General features: G+C 41.0%; 1 protein-coding gene across 1 annotated transcript in view; it reads right to left on the bottom strand.

The window, feature by feature from the left end:
* RGS17 (regulator of G protein signaling 17) overlaps window positions 1–17,682 on the bottom strand; it is an 86,769-nt gene extending 69,087 nt beyond the window's left edge. Inside the window, exon 1 of the mRNA XM_010965732.3 lies at window positions 17,540–17,682. The gene's annotated coding sequence lies outside the window, so the exon portion shown is untranslated. The remainder of the gene's footprint in view (window positions 1–17,539) is intronic.
* Between the last annotated feature and the right edge of the window lie 1,795 nt (window positions 17,683–19,477).

Here is a 19,477-nt window from a genome sequence, read left to right as displayed (position 1 = left end):
TTACAGTTATATTTAACGTGTCAAAAAGAAATTTAGCACAAGTTTAATACTTTAGTTAAATTTATTACATCTCACTATGAAGTCTTTCATTGTTCTTTTAAGTTAAACTCTCTCTATAATAAAATGTTCACATTTTATAAAACAATTACTAATACAAGTAAATTTCTTATAGTCTACATCACATTTTCTATCGTTAAGAGGCATGGTGAAAATTAAACTTTTAAACTTTAATTCCATCCAAAAGACACTTAACTTTAAAAAGTTATTATTTAAAAGTCTCAACTGTAAAAATATCACTTGCTCTGTTTAGCCTTAAATTATTGCAAATAGAGGCGGAATACTTGTAATTTCAAGTCCATCATTGCAAAACATAAAATATCAACTAGAGAATTAGCTACAGTTACTTATTTTCCTGGAATACATTCAGAATTCTTTCCTTCATTTCCCCTTGGTAACAATCAAATTCCTAACAGTTCTTGGTAATTCACCATTTCTTGCTTCAATGCCATCCTTTCTTGAAAACAAAGCCATCCTGTGATTCTGTATATGTTATTATGAATCAAAATAAATCACAAGTAAAAGGGGAGGTCAGATTGCTCCACTTGAGTTCTTTCAGGAAACAGTTTCTCCTATAGTATAACTGGAAACTCTTGAGTACATGTCAGTTATAGGGCAATCTGCTAAACACCTGTCAAAAAAAAAAAAAAAAAAAAAGCACCACATCCTTCCGCGTAATTTTAAGCTGCCTCTGCCTCTTCTCTTTTTTTTACAGCTTTACTCATTTTTATTCATTTCACTCCCATTCTGGCTTTGCATATTATACAGCTTCCATAGATAATTTTTCCAAAAGCTCAGACACAGTAAAACAGCATTCCTATCTTATTGCCTAAATCTGCATTTCAGGAATATATTCCTTTTGGTTTTCTACCTCTGTTAAATGTGATCTAAATTTTCTGATGTTCCTCTGAATTCTGCTACATCAGTTAATTATGCTCTAAATTCTCTGAAATGCACCTCAGAGCCCAGAACACTAGGAAGCAAGCTTGGCAGGCAAATGCAAGAAACAGCTAAGGGATGGAGATGAAACAGGCAGCTCATTCCTGGGAAATTCCTGGAGGGAAGTCAGATTTGTAGCCTAAGAAAAATGAGCTCGCTTCTCCCCCTTGTGCCCAGAACTTGGGATGCTCTCAGCTCTGTATTTCTTTGAATGACAGAAGGCAGGAGAGTGGACTATCCTGACCTCTCATTCCAGTATCTTCTGAACTGCAATTAATACAGTTGGGGCAGGACAATATATGGGTTTGAAATAGGCTGATGTCATGTCAGTTTCTTAAACAATTAAATGTAGAAAATTCCCATTATATTTCAGTCTGATACAGCCACCATGCCCTTGGTACGCCCTCATTTAGCCTCATTTATTTTCAACCAATGGAGGAGTAAAAGAAAAAAACATATACATATATAATATATACATACATTATTAGCAGTAGTGTATTTTATATATACATATATATATGTATATATATTTGATAGCCCAGCTTTATGAAGGACCCTGAACACTTTACAAAGGAGTCTTTCTATGAGCCATGAGCCACGAGCCACATACATGGCTCATGGAGGCAGGCATTTTTGTCTGTTCTGTTCTCTAATAAATCTGAATCTCCCAGAACACAGCCTGCCGCATAGTAGATGCTCAAAAAGTATTTGTTAAAAGAGAAACTTCACTGGATGAACCGAATGCAAGAAGTCTGCCTCTCACTCAGCATCAATCCCTTTTACTTTACAACTTTTCCCCCAAATCACTTATTCTTCTTTCCCAGATTATTCCTGTAAAGGCCAGATGCAGCGGGACGTGAGAAAGAGCCAACCACAAAACACCATAGAAGGTGAATTTCGTTTCTGCTTTGTGGTTTGAAAGAGCTGCAGTTAAACACTGATTTCTTCCTTTCGATTTTAGTATCTGAACTTCAGTTTCCTGTTTATCTCTCTGCTTCTGAATGACAGTTCACGGCTCTGGCTTCAAATAAGAGAATGAACATATGTGAAAATTAACCTGGTCTCAGATTGCATTTAAAAGACTCTTTTCCCAGTGAATTTGTGACTTTTCTTTTAATACTCTGTTTCATTATTACCTGATGAAAACTATAGTAACTTACTTTTGCTCATTACACAAAGGCAACATTTATTAGATCGACATCCCCTTATGGAACAATTTAACCGACTATAAATAGGAAACTCTTTGTTCACTTGTTTGTTTTAACAGCCAAACATTTGGTCGACGGACTAAGTAATACAGTTAATACTATGATCAAAACTCCTCACTCAGCATACAAAGAAAACTAGATTGAGCATATTTTATTCTGTCTTTTCTAAGCAGAAAATATTTTTTGTCATTTTGGATGCGTCTAACAAAGCCCCCCCCCCCCCGAAATTATAATATCTGTCCCACAACATCTTTCTCCTGGCTATGAGTTAAAATATTGGAGATGAGGAGATAAAGGGAAAAAAAAAGAACCCATTTATGTTTGCAGACTCAGATAGTTTCAAGGTGTCTCCTGAGTTTATTATGCTCCATGATTCTAAAATCCCTTGCCTGTCCATAACCTTGGGGAAATTCCACTATCTCTAAAATGCTATCCTTGTACCCTAGAGTCTGGAAGCGAAGCCCAAAATAGGGCTCAAATAATCAAAAAGCCTTCTAAGCATCAGGTCTAACCTTGCATGAATGAACGAATGAACGAACGATAAATATTGCATGCTATTCCCTAATATTTCTTTTTATTCTGATATAGAGGCATTTTATATTTCTCAGGAATGAATAACATTGGTGCTCCAGGAGATTCCACGGCATTTTCCCTGTACCTTCTCCATTGATAATTTTGCTTCACAATGCCAACAAACCTCGTCCTCTCTAAACCTAAAATGTTTATCAAAAATTTTCTTGGGTCCCACTACCACCTCTGGCTGCCATTACCTCCTCTCTGCATAGTTCGCTCCTCTCCACAGTCCTTCAAACAACAACTAGTCTACATTCGCCGTGTTCTCGGGCTTGCCTCCTATGCTGGCTTTAGTCTTGCATGGACCGGTTCCGGTTTCCTCTCCAGGATTCAGGAACTTCTCTCAACTGGCACCTCTGCTTTTCCATTTGTGTGTCAGCGACTTGATTCATGCTTGAGGCAGGAGTGATGCCCTCCTTGGACTGCTAACACACACACGTACACAGCCCCCTCCACCCACATTTTAACACCAAATTGTTAACTGCCAGGATGGATCATAAAAGAAGATGCATCTAACAGCCAATTACTTTTAGAAAGAGTCCTGCAACATGATTTATGTTAAAACAGCATACAATATTTTTGAAAGACATTCTTCAAAAGTTAAACAGATGATGTTAAATAGTCTTAACCAAAATGAGAAAAAAAATGGAAGTTGTCACTTTGTACGCTTCCCACTTAGCTCCTCCCCTTAGAACCCTGACCATTGAATGAATATTCATGAACTTAGAATTCATATTCGGACCCCTGCTCCTTGCAAGTGGAAAAGAAAATACACAGAGCATCCATGCTCTTCTTCCAAGCCCTGGTGTTCTTAAAATCCCCAGTACAAAGTTTGTCATGATCATAACCATTGCCTTCTTCTCAGCTAGCACTTAAAGGAAAATTTCCTCCATTCCTAGCACCTCCATCCATTCAGTTATCACATCAATCCCAAGCTGAGTTCTTCCCCAGCCACAAAACATTTATCCCTTCAATGTATTGTGCACCTACTCTGTTCCTGGCTTTGTCTGATGTACTAATTTACATTCCCTCCAGTGGAAGGAGGGAGACTGATAATAAAATAACTTAACAGAGCAGTAAATGCCACAAATTAAATAAAGCAAGTTATTATTAAAGAGTGACAGGGAGTGAAGGGAGGAAGAAAGAAGGGCCAACAATAGTCAGAAAAGACAGAAAAGGTCTCTTTAAGGAGGTGACATTTGAATTGAAATGTGGATGATGAGAAAGATCAGGAGAAGAGTTGTTTAGGTAGAGGGAGTGGCAAGTGCAAAGGACCTGAGGTTGCCAGGCACTTCGTGCCCTTTCTCCCCCAAGTTCTTGGAACCAATCTAGTATCTCCTGTCTAGAGTGTTCTCCTCTCTAATGCTATCTTTTTTTTTTTTTTAATTTTGTTAAATTTTTCTTTTTTTTTTTAGCAGAGGCTGGGGATTGAACCTGGGACCTCATGCATGCTGAGCATGTGCTCTACCACTAAGCTCTACCCCCCACCCCTTCTGATGCTATCTCATGTGCTGATTTTTTAGACTCAAGAGTATTTGCATGAACAGCTAGTCTAAAGTTATCACTGCCTTACTGGCTTTTAGAGACTTCGTCTTAATAATTACATCCTTGACCTTCAATGGCTTAAGAAAGAAAGAGCAGTTCAAAGCAAGCCTGCACCTGATTCAGCAGAACCACTGTGGACCTCGATGTCTAATATGTCACCCTTCCTTATCCAAGAATCCATGGGACATACAATCCACAGAAGCAGTGCCAGGGGGAAAAAAAACCCAACTTTTGAAAACTGTTTTCTTTCATTAACCAATGAGTTACAGGGAACCTGTCCCATAAACCCTTTTATTTTGGCTGCTGGAACCTCAGAGCTGAAGTGTACTGCCCCTGTTATGATAACAACCCTACGCGTGTTTTGTGGCACGTTCACCCCTCCCCCCATTTATTTCTCTTTGTGGCTTCTTATCTTTCCTTTGTTTAATTTTCATTGCCCTCTGTGAATGTGTTTTTATTTAAGCTGCCTCAAACCTTTTGGAAATAGATGGTGCATAAATCATTAATCACAAGTGCTTTCTAGACAATCGCAAGTAACTTCCTCGTTGCAGAATCTAACGTGTTGCCTTGGTCCTGATCTCACCCTGTCTGCCCCCTGCCCTAACTCCGCTGCTCTTCCTTCTTAAACCTGTCTCCCTTTACTAATATGTTTGGGAGATTACATAAATATGTATACGATCAGTTAAAAACAAAACTCCTTGGTTTCATAGTATAGTACGTCTTCATTCTCTTTTTAACAATTTTTCTCATTCGGACTACCTTAGGTATGAATGTATGTATATATATGTATGTATTTTAGTTTCTTTTTTTCCCCACATGCCCATTCAATATAGACATACTCCAGGATTCTGTTCTAAGCTCTACAATTTTTCCTTTAGCAATCACCTATTACTGTCACCTCTAAGTAAAAGATTTTCAAGTTTTATTTCTAGCCCCAGCCTCTCTCCTGAGTTTGCATTCCAAATTCCCTGGAATCATTAGAACCTCAGAATCAGAATGAGGCCTTGCAGTTCTTTTACCTTCCTAATCCTTAACACTCCTCCATAACATCTCTGCCTCCTGTTTGTCCACCAAGCACTTGATAGGTGCTTACCACCTTGCAAGGCAGCCCATCTACTAAGCTGGCTTTGACTGCTAAAAAGTTATTTCCAATAGGATGGCAAAATCTATCTTAATGACCTGTGCCCACTGGTTCTAAAGCTATTTTTAAGAGTCACAGCAGGAGCTAAGATACACTAAATGCCAAATGTGTGCCAGGGGCATTGCTCGTGTGGTCTCCTTACCACTCTGCCATGTGGTTTCATTATTCCCATTGTGACACTAGCACAATTTAAAATGAGTCTAATCATTCCACATGGCTCTTCTCCAGGTGGAGAAACACACACATTCTCTAGGAGAACCACTCTATTCTAGGTTAAGAAAGTACAAATTCCTCTAGTCACTTTTCACATGAATTACTGGTTTTTGTTCATTTTACCCTCTGTATTGCAAACCTCTAACCATGGTGTCTAGAAGGAAAGAAATTGAAAATAACATTCCAGTAGTGGTTTGAAAAATGAGGAGTAGGCATTTTTCCTACATTTTTCCCATATCCAGAGAAAACCATAATTTGAAAAGACCCATGCACCCCAGTGTTCACAGCAGCACTATTTACAATAGCCAAGACACGGAAACAACCTAAGTGTCCAACAACAGATGACTGGATAAGGAAGATGTGCTATATATGCACAATGGAATATTACTCAGCTATGAAAAAGAATGAAATAATGCCATTTGCAGCAACATGGATGAACCTAGAGATGATCATACTAAGTGAAGTAAGTCAGAGAAAGACAAATATCATATGATATCACTTTTATGTGGAATCTAAAAAAATGATACAAATCTTATTTACAAACCAAAAATAGACTCATGGACATCAAAAACAAACTATAGTTATCAAAGTGGAAAGAGTAGGGGAGGGATAACTTAGGAGTTTGGGATTAACTCCAAAAGATATATACTTATCTATAAAATAGATGAATAACAAGGACCTACTGTAGAGCACAGGGAACTGTATTCAATTTCCTGTACTAACATATAATGAAAAATAATCTGAAAAAAAATATATATATGTTTAAGTTAATCACTTTGTTGTATACCTGAAACTAACATTGTAAGTCAACAACACTTCAATAAAAAAACAAAATAAAAAATAAAATTTCAGTGTCCATAAACAAAGTTCTATTGGAACATGAGGGAAAAAAAAGGAAGAAAAATGCAGAGCAGTACAGAAGTGTCATCCACTTCATTCTGGACACAGTGCCTCTCTGGACATAGCCTAGCACCAGATTCCTACAGAATCAACAGAGCAGAGCCGATTCCTACAGAATTGACAAGGCTTTTAATCACCAGCCCACTAAACACCTGCTAGAGCTCTGATGGATGTGGCAAACCCCTGCCCACGCTGAACTCAGCTTATTTCCTCCCTGACCTCTTTATCAGTTTGGTCTCTCCAGGTCTTGACAGCATCCGTGTTACCCAGACACACAAGCTCACATCCTCCATGTTGGCGTTAAGGGTGTTTTCACATCTTCTAAATCCCATTGGTGACCAAGTCACGAAGGCTCTGAGTGGAACTCATTTTCATGACATCATCTTCCCACTGCCTTAGGTTGTTGAGGCTTTGGCTGTTTCCCAGTTCAGGTCTCCTCTTCTCTCACCTGGCCAGCTGAAGCCCTGGTCCTGCCCCACCTCTCCTCGTCACTGCTCAGACCTGACACGCCCATCCCTCACCCTGTGATGCCCCCACTTACATGGTGCCCGTGGCACTCTGGGATCATCAAGGACAATGCTCGCTTTTCACGTTGGTATTAATGCCCCCAGTGTCTGCCTCCTTCCTGGCTCTATCTGTGGTTTCCTGCCCGTACTATATGCTTCTGGAAAACTGTGCCACGAAGTATTTTTTGAATTTTCCTAGTTCTGTGCCTTTATTCACGTTGTCTTTGAGCCCGAGGAGTAGTTCTTTGCCTGTCAAATTTCCCCCTTTCAATACTTAGAGAAAACGTTACAACCTCTAAAACACTTTTGCCAGATCCTGGTGTGGCCATCTAAAATGAATCGAAAGCTCCTCATGGCATTTTATCTCTCTCCTAGGGCATAATAGTTAATAGCAATTTACGTACATATTTTCTTTCTTCAGTGAGTCTTTAGTGTCCTTGAGCTTTGGCTATGATTTATTTAATTTGACTATTCCCGATGGTAGAGTAAGGTTCCAATTAGCTGCATTAATTGTGAATCAGGACGCAGGAAATAACAAAGGTGAAAGGGATCAGTAGCTAAACACGAAGGAAAGTTGGAAATCTCACGGAAACAGTTGCCGGATCAGACACACGCAGCCACCTTTACAGGTGTACCAAAAGACCTCTCTCTCCTTCCATGATTTCTGCTTGCTCATAATTTAATTTTTTTAGATTATGAGCTCTACGCTCAAGCACATGACCTCCTTCTTTTTCCCTGAGATCCAACCAGACTGGAACTCTCAGGGGTTGGTGGTCAGAGGCCAGCACACTCAGTGCCAACGTTGATTTTGGTTGTCATCGGTAGTTTCCCTAAGTAACTCCTTTCAGTGTTCCCACTAAGACATAAATCCACATTCCCTCAAAAATAATCTCAGTGACAATGAGCAGGCAAGCTTCTCCAAGCACACTTGTCACTCCCCCAAAGTCTTAATAAATAGTTTGGACATTAAGTCACTGTGCTGCCCACTGCTCAGTAAAACAAAGCTTAGCATGTGCATTTATTCATTGCTGGTATTTTGAAGCAAAATGTAAAGATCCCTTTATGTCACAAAAATAAAGTTAATTTTATGTAAGATGGACGTAGGAGTAGTTACATTTAAAAAAGAAAATTTGGAGCAGATTTTCAAATCAGTGGGATTGAATTTTGGTATCACCTACAAGAATTTTTCACTATTCAACGTAACCTATGTCAGGTCAAGAAAAGTGCTCTGCATTTTTTTCCTTCCTGGAATTAAGATTTATTTAATGATATTCTACCTCATGAAACACCACTTGCATTACTCAGATGTTCAGTCAATGAAATTACTGAATTAATGGAAAAAAATTACCCTCTTAAGGTTAGGTCACATGAATTTACGAAACTGGAAGTGGTTACATAATACAGCAGAGTTATGTAATAATGTATTGAATGATATTACACCTGAAGATATAACACGTTTTTGGCTAATAGTCTTGTTTTCTGAGCCTGGCCTTCCTGCTTTATACTTGACTATCCTTATCTCATTGGTATCCCTCCTTGTATTCTAAAGTACGTATCTCTTCCTCTCCAGCACTGGGCTATGGTTACACAGGCATCAGGTCAATTTTTTCCTGCTCTCAACTCACACAAAAAGAAAAAAAAAAAGCAAAACACATCCATATACTCAGACATTGACACATAAAGTAATCTATTCAAAACACTAAACTTTGGAGACAATTCCTGTGTGCAAGGGTTTCTCCATCTCTTGGTTTTTAAGCATTAAGATTTATACACAAATACATCCTTCAACTAAATCCATCACTTATATACATGTAGGTGGGTCATTAAACACTGGACTTAACTAAAGGTAATTCAGTCTGCAATGTTTCTTCAACAGCAAAAATTCAGATTACTGGACATGAGCAGGTGAATAAAACATGGGTTCTAATAGCTTGAATCAAAATCGCCCAAGTTTACTTACTCATAGACTAGCCAAGAGACAACAATCAGGCCAGTATATTCTTGACCATCAGGAGGGAATAAATCAGCACTTTCTGTTTTGTTTGGTTTTTCCCTTACAGACTGAACATTTGAATTCTTGATAGGTTTTAAGTATCAGGGAAAAATTATGTGACTATCTTAAAAATTACATCGGATATCATTAACACCTATTTTTCTGTAAAGTATTTGATGTACGAAAAGAATTGATACTCCTTCCTCTTCAATTTCTCTATGTACAATTGGTATTTGTACTACTACTACTGCTGGTACTGCTGCTGCCACTAGTATTACTACCGCTAGTACTACTGCTGCCGCTAGTACTGCCGCCGCCGCTAGTATTACTACTGTTAGTACTACTGCTGCCGCTAGTACTACTGCCGCCACTAGTACTGTTACTGCCGCCGCTAGTATTACTACTACTGCTAGTACTACTGCTAGTACTACTGCTGCCGCCGCTAGTACTACTACTACTGCTATTACTGCTGCCGCCACTAGTACTACTGCTGCCGCTAGTACTACTACTACTGCTAGTACTATTACTGCTGCCGCTAGTATTACTACTACTGCTAGTACTACTGCTAGTACTACTGCCGCCACTAGTACTACTACTACTGCTAGTACTACTGCTGCCGCTAGTACTGCTGCCGCCACTAGTACTACTACTACTGCTAGTACTACTGCTGCCGCTTGTAGTATTGCTGCCGCTAGTACTACTACTACTGCTAGTACTGCTGCCGCCGCTAGTACTGCTGCCGCCACTAGTACTGCTGCCGTCGCTAGTACTACTATAAGTGAGGAATAGGAGTCAAATGTCAAGCTTCTCCCAAACAGTAGGTCAAAAAAAAACTTAATACTCCAACTCACACAGGAGTATTTAGTACTCTAATTTATATTAGAGTATTTAATACCTCAACTCAATACGCAGCATCAGCTAGTCATAACCGTTTGCAGTTACATAGGTTATTACATTGCTTTATAGCATGGCTATGCCTTAGTGTTCTCATGAAAGATACTCATCTTTCCTTTGCTTTTATCTACTCAGTCTCGACCATGCTAAACTCACAGGTCACCAGCAAAATGATGTACAGTAGTGCTAAGTGAAATAAATAGAGAAAGAAATAAGTTCAAACCTCAAATTAGCACATACAGTTACTTATTAACAGCCCAGTTAAAGGTTTAATGACAAGTTAAATTTGGTGGCTGAAGTGAGGGTTTAGCTTACTTTCCAGTTAATTCATTCATGATGGCCGTGTCTTTCACTGCCACACAGAGGCAAAGCAGCTGTATGTTCACAGCATTTTGCTAGGAAGGACTTGAAGTCTTTACTCTGGTTTTATAATTGATATCAGATCATCCTAGATCAGGATAAATCTAGTTGCTAGATTTAGAGATCACTCTACTGATTTCAACAAGTAGGTCTGAAGATGCTTTTCTTCAAAATCAAATGTATGTTTTTTTTCATATCTGAAAAGAGTATTTTGGATTTCTGGTCAACTTACTATATTACACAAAGACTGTCATCAATGAAAGAACTGTAGTAATATCGGGAGAAAAATTTCTATTTTTACTGCATAGGAAATGTGGATCCTGTGGGAGGGTGGGGCTATCACTTTCTCTGTCTCCCTTTGCTCACCCCTCCCTCAACATTTTAAAATACCTTAAATTAGATTCCAATGATCACCCAGGACAGCCTTTAAGTGAGGGGGGAAAAAGGCACAGTGCACTTGTATGCAGACACCTTGTTTACTTCAGTGAGGGAGAGTTAGGAGTTGGGTAGGCTCACAGAGAAGGCTGCGCCTCAGGGCTTCCGTTGTTTGGACCTGGTGGTGGTGGTTAAATCACCCACAGCAGGGCCACATCCTGCTCCACCTTCCTCTCATCTGAGCCTCTACCTAGCAGCTTTCTTTAGGAGTGGAGATTCTACACTTTGAGGTCAATTAGCCTAAAATTCCTAAATCCTCAGGAGATCTTTGCTCCTTACCTCCGTGTTATATCTGGTTACGACTTGTAAACTTAGAATGACCAGTGCTCACCTGGAAAGCAAAATAACACCAAGTTGAAGAGGCTTCTATGTAAACTTGCAGGAAGGGGCCACACTGGATTAGTATTGCATCCAAAATCCTATCGCTGAGCCTGGCACCTAGTAGGTGCTCACGGCTGTTTATAAACGAATGAATGTTCATTTCACAGGTTGGTTAAACAGGCTGGATGGGAAAGGATCACACGACAGACACACACAGAGAACAACTTCAACATTAATATGGACCCATTAGTTAAAGCAAATACTGGCAAGAAATTAGAATCCTTCAGGCACTTATCATCTACATGATGCTAATTGGGTTTCTTTTAATTATTTAACTCTAGTGCAGTATGTAACACTCGCATAGTGATTGCAATACATGAAGCATTTTTACGGACATAATTTCATTTACTCCCTCAACATTTTAAAAGTATGTTCGGTCAGTCTGCAATTGATAGATAATGATACTAAGGCCCAACAAGATTAGGGCTAAATCTCTGTTCATCTGAGTCCAAAATTTGGACTCTTCCTACCAAAGTACATTCTCTGCTTTTAAAGTCTCTTTCTTTCAAGGGAAAATTTCCATATGCTTTTTCACACTCGCTAAATTAAATCATATAGATTGCCACTTTGCATATAGCCGACTTCCACATATTGGTTGACTTCGAATAACTGAAGCCTGACGAAACAGAAGCGTCGCGGGAAACCAGATGGAGACATGGGGTAGTTTTCCTAGATCCAAAATGGACTTTTCAAATCTCTAGATTAGATAGCTTGTCATAATACACCAAAAAACAAGCCCTTACTGTTTATTGATACTAGAAATACAGACAGTGTTGTCAGCTTTCACAAAAGAATTTTCACTGGATTAACTCACTACCATTGGGAAGGCCCGGGATAATTAAAGAAATGAAATAAACACTTACCTGCTCATTTGATTTATGTCATGATTTCCCTTGGGTTGTGTCTGTTTTATTGTAATGCCATGGCTCTTGAATTATAACCTTTGTATTTCAATAGCCAATCAGAGGTACTATGAAAAGCCTGTGACCTAATCCAAGGAAGTAAATATTTGCTTTGTGAACCACATTCATTGTCTATAATAAAATTATATTTATTGACACAGAGATTCTTTTTTTAATCTCAAATACAAAGTTCAAGGAATTCAGAGATATTTTAGATGTTTATTACTCATGCTAGAATTTCAAGTATGAAGCATTTATATAACTTAATGAAAAAGCCTACACATCTAGTAAATAGTAGGGCAAGAACTCAAATCCATTTCTATTTGAAATGAGGTTTTCTGTTCCACCAGAGCTCACTGCTTTCTCCTACAGGAGACTCCCATTCATTATAAATTCCAGGGTCACTGATTCTGAATTACAGAGGCTTTACTAAATTTGATAAACTAGAACCCACAACAATTCTGAAATTTTATACTTTCTAGGTAGTTTAATATCTAAGGGACTTCACAGATTATCCAAGCTAAATATTTAAGCCTTTGAAACCAAATTTGTCAAAAGTCACAGAATTGAAAAATTCACAACCAGGAATTTACCAGATCAGTGAATCATGTGAAACACTTCTCTACCAACACAGAACTCATTAAGGTACGAGATAAGATTCTCAACTTTTAAATATTTAAATTTCACCTATGGTTTAAAATCTGAAATAAGATAGGACTCTAATATGACATGGCTTTATAATGAAGCTTAACTGATTTCATTCTGATGAGAAACTTCAATTAATGCTCTATAGGAACTCCCTCTACTCTTGTATTTCCTTTCAATCTCCTTTATCTCAGGAAAACTAAAAACATTCTCCTGTAACACTGGCAACTGGCAGAAATAATCGATGAAAATCTGGGAACTTGTCATGTCATGTACACACTACTTGTGCGTAAGGTGTGAGTGTGTGCGCACTGTACCCAAAGGGAAAAATGATTGATCCCCCAACTAGTAAAAGGAACCGTGTACCTTGGAAGGTCTGAGCATGGTGGCAGGTGGCAGTGTGTTACGGACATCATAGCAGCCCTGAACTAACCCTGTGGCTGATCCTTCTCCAGACTTAGGTGACGTCTGCTCCACTCCATTTGGGCTTGAGTCCAGTTCAGCCACAAGGATCTCTGTAGTCTTTGCCACATATCTCTTTTGTCACTAAGCGTTTCCTTTCTTTGCTTACTTTTGCCTTGTTTTTTTAAAATTAACATTAGCCCTCAGATAAATAATAAAACCATACCTGAATACAATGGGAAAAAAAAATGGGCAAAAGACTTGAACAAGAGATCCTCAAGACAAAAAAAAAAAAGTGCTATAAGCATGTCAAAAAAGTTATCAGCATTATGAGTAACCAAAGAAAGAAAATTTTGAAAAACATTATTTTCACCTATCAAGTTAGCAAAGATTTTTAGAAAGAGTATATTATGTTGGTGAAAGCCTAAAGGAAAAGATGCCATACAGCTATGCAGACAAAACTAGGCATCAGGGTGCCTATCCGTTAAAACAGTAAAATACTGGAAATAATAGAAACATTATTTAACTAACTAACTAGCTAACATTCAAAAATAAAAGAATAGTTAAATAAATTAAGACATCCACAAGACGAATTATTTTGTGGTCACTAAAATATATTCAAAATACCAATTTCAGTTTCTTGGGCAGTACCAATGAGGTAGTACCAGTTTTTAAAAAAGCAAGTATGAAGTTCTACAATACGGTTACAATTTTTAAAAGTTTCCACTTATTCATAGGATATGAACTGGTGGTAAACTGCCCTTTAGGTTCAATACCAGTTTTTTAAGGCATTGGGAGAATTATAAACACTGAGTACACGCTAGGTGCACATTCAGCACTTTATACGCAATGCATCACCTTGTGCTCGCAAGCATCTTAGGATGTGGGTCCTTATCTGTGTTGTTATACCTGAGGAAACTGAGGCTCAGAGCAGGTAAGGGACTTGACCACAGTGACAAAGCTATTAAATGGAGGAGCCTGGACAAAGCTAAGGTCAGCTTGACCCAAAGTTCATATTCACCATGTCCATGTCAGCCCACAGGTAATTTAAACTTTGTTTGGAAACAAACCAACACTATAAATGTTATAGTAAAAACATGCATATTCACAAAGTGACAGTTCTAAAAACTGCTTCCTCCAAAGAGGTGGGATCATGATCTTTAGAATCTCAAACTAGTGTATTTGGAAATGAGCATGAGCACTCTTCCAAAAATAGGTGAAAATCTTGGAAGTCTTTTGTGAACCATGTCAATTCTGCAAAATTTATTCATGGACAAAAAATCTTATTTAACACCTGTCTTTTGCCAGATATTGTGCTAGATGTTGGCAAAGTAGCAGGGATAATGGTATAACTGAATTTCTTTGGATATTAGAGAAGTGTTTGGGGGTAAGTGGAGATGGGAAGAGATAGGGAGGGTGAGAGTATCTACCAATCTAACATTAAAACTCCTGGCTACCCACATCTAAGGATTTTTATTTCTTTAAGCTTTCTCTAAAATCTTACAGTATTTCTGAGGATCCAGGACACCCCCCCCCCATAAATGTCATAGAATTTTAATCCTCTATAATAAATTCGTACTTATATTCTAACTGTAGTAGTCAGATGAAATCAAATGCTTTTTAACATCACATGGCATTATTCTCATCCACTGGGTACACAGTGGTCCTTGCATTTGCCTTTCTGGGTGGTGCAATATTTTCATTGTTAAGTAAGCAGAGTTGGGCCATCAAAAAAGGATTCTCAGCAGAAATGCAGTTGGATGGGTTCCCATCCCTCTTGGCTCCACATCTCCTTGTCCATGCCCACCTTTCACTTTTGCAGAAAAGCCATGTCTCTCAGCAAATGGACTTCTAATATGAAGGCCAGTAGCTCTACAACTGTAAGTTAACAAGTAAATGCTTTCTTATTTTTTATTGTATGAGTCAACCAGAATTTTTTTTATCAATTTAGTTTTAGACTTGGCTGTTATATAAGGTCAAATGGGTAAGGCTACATACATTTCCTTTTCTTCAAGGCCCCTGGCACCAGTGGTTAGAAATGCTAAGGAATGTTTTTTTTTTCATATTATGATTATGATTATTAAAAAGTATAAGAAGGCCATAGGAATGATAATGACTTAGACCTTCAACATTATGAATTCAAATAAATTAGGATCCTATAGGAAGATTCTCCCAAAGCAGAGAGAGATCTATTTGAGAAGGAAAAGCTGGATGCCTTAGAATTGAACAGGAACAGCAAATCAGCTCTCCTTGTTAATTCTCTTCCCTGGGGACTAAACACCAAGGAGTAGTTGAGGAACCACAGCAAATGGATAGAAATTGGCACAACAGACACCTTATGTTGTTTGTTCTGTAAATTAGGTGGTTCTCTTAACCTCTCGGACTACAAATTTCAGACGAAAGATAAAGTGCCCGTGACTCTGAGATCAGGTGTCACTGCCATGGAGATTCATTTTATTTAATAAATGATACCATCTAATCCTTTTGTAATAATAAACACTTGTTTTCTCATCTCCAAAAATTGTAAATAAACTGCTCTCCCATGATTTCTTTATATATGGTTTTTAAGATTATAAAAATAGTGAATAAGTCTACTCTCCCATGAGTGTGTTAATCATTGTTTTAGTTCATGCTAACGGAAGAAACAGCTTAATAATAGTAACTTAACTGGCGGAGGTCAAACTGCTCATTTATTTGAATTAACGAGTATAAATCACCTTTTCATTAGGTATTAGTGCCAAAATATAGACTTCATGGATACCTGCTATTGTTACCACAAAGGACTTAAGAAACAAATACAATTTATTTAAAGTGTTTCACAGTTTTCGAAAGTATTTAATACACATAATGCCTAGCAGCTATGAAACCAGGCAAAGAATATTATTCTCCATTAGAAGAGTAAAAAATTGTTTCTCATTTCCCCAATTAAATGATTTTCAGAAGGTTCATCACCAGGAAACCCAGTATGTATGAACGCCGGAAACGCAGATGGCAACCAGTCTCAGAAATGCTCATTCCAAATGGGAAGCAAACTACACGGGTGCTCTCTCTCATTTGTGATAGCCATCCCGTGACGGAAATAGGCTAGTTGTAAAACAATTTTAAAAAAGAAAGTACTATGGGAAGATTGCAAAGTTCTCGAGACAAACCTTCAAGTGACTCAAGAAGGAATCCTTTACCGAAGGGTCAGAGAGGTTAGGAAAACTACTATGCCAGGAGCCAGGGTCCGCAGAGCGACCGAAACTGTCCCAGGTGAGTGGGTGTCCCGGGCCCCAGCTGAAGGCGGAGGGCGCAGGGCGGGTCCCGCACGGCGGGCATCTTTTTGGCCGACGACCCTTGCTCTGTCTCCAGGAGCCCGGAGACTCCCGAGGCTGGAACGGGTAGCCCGGGGCGCCCTGCTAGCAGCCTCCCGCTCGCGAGGAGGATCTCCCCATCCTCGGCTTCCGAGGCCAGCCCTGTCTCTCCGCCATCCTCAAGTCCTCCGACATTTTTCACGGAGACAAGGAGGTAGGGAGAAGAGGAAACGGCCGAATGTCTGCACCCAGCCTCTGCCGCAGCACATGAAGAGGGAGAGGAGGAGGAAGGCTGGCGAGTAAGCAGCTATTAAACTGTAATTCTCTCTACAGTATAAAGAATCATCATCACCTACAGCAAGAGTCTTGGATACACCCACCTGGGCAGCGGCTAGGGGGCCGGTGGGCGTTCCACCTCCTCGCCCCCTCGATGGCTGTGAAATCTACCCCCCGCCATACACACTAGAACTCCCTTTCCTCGACCAAAGGAGGGGAAAGAACAAAAGAGGCCCCCGCCCCCTACACACACACACACACACACACACACACACACCTCAGATGTTTTACGGATGCTCAAGGTATGCATTTTTGCATCCCCTTTGGCTTACACCTTCCCCACCTGAACAGTGCGTTTTCCCAAAGGTAAAGAAAGAAAAAATACCACCGCGAGGTGATCGGTCGATCGGACACTGTTAATTTCACATTTGGTTTTCTAACAAACAGCCACCCAAATCCCGACCGAGCGCCCCGCGGGGTCTCCCGCCGCCCTCGGCCCTCGGCCCTCGGCCCTCGCTGCGGGATCCCCTAGGCGCCCAGCTCTCCGCTGGGGACCCGACTTAAGGGTCTCTGGGCGGGCAGGACACTCACCCTGCCTCTCCGCAGCAGCTGGAGGGCGATAAGCGGACCGCGCCGTGGCTGCAACGCGGGATTCAACTTCCCGAACCCGCGGCGCGGCCCCCGCTCCCTCCCGCGGCGCCGAGACCCCCCGCACGGGCAGCCTCCCCCGCCAGGGCACAGGCAGTAACACTCTCCGCCCCCTCTCTCCTTCACCTGCCCCCTACCCCAACCTTTAAAAAATTAATCCATCGGTGCAAAGCAGACATTTTGATGTCATTTACTTAGCAGCGCTCGGTTTCAGAGACAACATCTTACCCAGTCGCCTGAAGGTGTGGGCAGCTCACCGATGGGTCCGGGGGCGCGAGGCTGGGCGGCTCGGTCCTCTAGCGAAGCGGGTTTGCTGCCATCCGCCCAACTTCAGCACCCAGCGGGCGAGGAGAGAGGGAGAGAGGCGAGGATGGAGGGGAGGGGGGAGGGGGAGGAGGGAGAGGTGGGCGGGGAGGGAGCGGGAGCCGCTCGGCAGCGCGCATGCGCCCCGCGGGCGGGCGCAGCCCCTCGCCCGGCTCGGCCGGAGGTGCCGCTTCTTCCCCGGGCGCGCGACCGCGTGAGTCACGGCCCCGCCCCTCCCCGGGCCGCCCGGCCCCCGCGCGCTCGCCTCGGCTCGGCGCCCGCGGGGTCGAGGGGCTCGGCTGGAGCCGGGAGCTCGGGCGACTCGGGTCCGCGGCTTTGCGGGAGCCTTGGAGACCTCCGAGCCTCCCTGGATGGGAGAGGTTATCGCGCCCAGGCTGCTCCAACTTCTCGGTCGCCCGCAGCCCGCGTTATTCGTCGTGCGCTTTAGGGGAATGCTGGAAGCCAGAGCCTGCCTTTAAGGAACAGAACGGCCGCAGCCGCGGGGTCCCAGTGGAAGCCATCCCTGGGGGGGGGGGGGGGAGAGGTGCAAGGCAGTGGGAAGTTAGGCAAGTTTTGCTTACCAAAGGACCCGACTTTATGAAGGGTTCTTCACTTCATTGAAGTCCTCAGCCAGAATCTGACCTTTTCTCCTAAGAATTATTTCAGATGCTCTCTGGTCTGGGATACGTTCCGTCTCGGACGTCAGGACCCCCGGAGCCAGAGTTTTGAGTGTGAGAAGCTGATGACAGGACAAGAATTGTGAATTACCAACAGAGGTGTTGATGCTTGGGGCCGGGAGCATCCTTCGGGGACAGCTTCTGGCTATCAGGTCTGATAATTGTTCTGTTCACCAGCAGAGCCCAGCTTGAGAGTGAAGGAGCTTTGGATACTTACTGCATCCTGAGCGCTAGATTGCATCTCCGATGATTAGATTCAAGTGTCTGTGAGGGTGAATTAGGGAAGCGGGTGTCTTTCTCTTCAGATGTGACATCTGTGGGAAGCGGAGTGAGTTCCCGGCAGGAATGATTAGGCTTTTTTCCTTATACCTATTTAAAACTGATTGCTTGTAAATATACGTGGTTTCCCATTGTTTGTGTACATTCAAAGAGTGTTTATCATTGTTTCAGGCTTCTTTACGAAACACCCTCCTGGCCTCACCCCCTCCCCACCTCTCCTTGACTTAACTGTCTCAGTTTGCTTTAGGGCCTGAGTCTAGCTCTTCAGAGTGTATTCCCTGGACTGGTCCTGGTCCACAGATTGTTCCTCACTGGTCTGTAATGAGAGATACATATAGAAATTGAGAGTAAGATTTAGAAACTTTTATAGCAATTTGACAGTGCCTTGGCATCCAAGCACATTTGTCAGTTTGACTTTGTTTTATTTCATTTGTAAAGTAATCCATTTTTGGTTGGATTTTACAAAAGTATTGGTCCCCGCATGACGCATTGGAAATAAAAAGTCCTTCGCCAAAAATGGTTTGAGCAGCACTGAATTCTTCGTAACTCCCAGATTTATATCTCCAAATGACCTCTCACAGAGATCTTTTGTATCCTCAACTATTTTTACATCTCTACTTGAAGTTAGTTAAAATAGTTAATATTTATTGAACAAGTACTCTGTGGTAGGTACTGATCTAAATGTTTCGCACATATTTCTTACTTTCTCTACAAGGTAGATACTATTATTATGTTTAACAGGCATCTCAGAAGCGGAACTCCAACTATCCACCCCCTCCAAAACTGTTTTTCTTACAAGTGTTTCCACCCAGTTACTCCAGCCAAAAATTTGGAAGCCATCCTTGTTTTATCTCTTTCACCCCTACACCAATTAATTAGCAAGTCATGTTGACTCTAGAATTTATCC

Source organism: Camelus bactrianus, chromosome 8 (genome assembly GCF_048773025.1).
Source record: "Camelus bactrianus isolate YW-2024 breed Bactrian camel chromosome 8, ASM4877302v1, whole genome shotgun sequence".
Taxonomy (NCBI): domain Eukaryota; kingdom Metazoa; phylum Chordata; class Mammalia; order Artiodactyla; family Camelidae; genus Camelus; species Camelus bactrianus.
Note: the sequence above shows the minus strand (reverse complement) of the source record. Positions and strands in the feature narration are given on the sequence as shown.